A 1,610-nucleotide genomic window follows, 5' to 3' on the forward strand; every position below is an offset into this window, starting at 1 on the left:
TCCCTCTGACCCTCCCCCCTCTCACGTGCTCTCTCTCTCATTCTCTCTGTCTCAAATAAATAAATAAAATCTTTAAAAAAAAAAAAAAAAAGAAGAAAGAGAAATTAAGGAGTCGATCCCATTTACAATTGCACCCAAAACCTTAAGATACCTAGGAATAAATCTAACCAAAGAGGCAAAGGATCTGTACTCAGAAAACTATAAAATACTCAGGAAAGAAATTGAGGAAGACACAAAGAAATGGAAAAATGTTCCATGCTCATGGATTGGAAGAACAAATATTGTGAAGATGTCAATGCTACCTAGAGCAATCTACACATTCAATGCAATCCCCATCAAAATACCATCCACTTTTTTCAAAGAAATGGAACAAATAATCCTAAAATTTGTATGGAACCAGAAAGGACCCCGAATAGCCAGAGGAATGTTGAAAAAGAAAAGCAAAGCTGGCGGCATCACAATTCTGGACTTCAAGCTCTATTACAAAGCTGTCATCATCAAGACAGTATGGTACTGGCACAAAACAGACACATAGATCAATGGAACAGAATAGAGAGCCCAGAAATGGACCCTCAACTCTATGGTCAACTAATCTTTGACAAAGCAGGAAAGAATGTCCAATGGAAAAAAGACAGTCTCTTCAACAAATGGTGTTGGGAAAATTGGATAGCTACATGCAGAAGAATGAAACTGGACCATTTCCTTACACCACACACAAAAATAGACTCAAAATGGTTGAAAGACCTCAATGTGAGACAGGAGTCCATCAAAATCCTAAAGGAGAACACAGGCAGCACCCTCTTTGACCTCAGCCGCAGCAACTTCTTCCTAGAAACATCGCCAAAGGCAAGGGAAGCAAGGGCAAAAATGAACTGTTGGGACTTCATCAAGATAAAAAGCTTTTGCACAGCAAAAGAAACAGTCAAAAAAACCCAAAGACAACCGACAGAATGGGAGAAGATATTTGCAAATGACATATCAGATAAAGGGCTAGTATCCAAAATCTATAAAGAACTTATCAAACTCAACACCCAAAGAACAAAGAATCCAATCAAGAAATGGGCAGAAGATATGAACAGACATTTTTCCAAAGAAGACATCCAAATGGCCAACCGACACATGAAAAAGTGCTCAACATTGCTCGGCATCAGGGCAATCCAAATCAAGACCTCAATGAGATACCACCTCACACCAGTCAGAATGGCTAAAATAAACAAGTCAGGAAATGACAGATGTTGGCAGGGATGCAGAGAGAGGGGAACCCTCCTACACTGTTGGTGGGAATGCAAGCTGGTGCAGCCACCCTGGAAAACAGTATGGAGGTTCCTCAAAAAGTTGAAAATAGAGCTACCATATGATCCAGCAATTGCACTACTGGGTATTTACCCCAAAGATACAAATGTAGGGATCTGAAAGGGTACATGCACCCCGATATTTATAGCAGCAATGTCCACAATAGCCAAACTGTGGAAAGAGCCAAGATGTCCATTGACAGGTGAATGGATAAAGAAGATGTAGTATATATATACAATGGAATATTATGCAGCCATCAAAAGGAATGAGATCTTGCCATTTTCAATGGCGTGGATGGAACTGGAGGGTATTATGCT

The sequence above is a fragment of the Halichoerus grypus genome, chromosome 15, assembly GCF_964656455.1.
Source record: "Halichoerus grypus chromosome 15, mHalGry1.hap1.1, whole genome shotgun sequence".
Lineage (NCBI taxonomy): Eukaryota > Metazoa > Chordata > Mammalia > Carnivora > Phocidae > Halichoerus > Halichoerus grypus.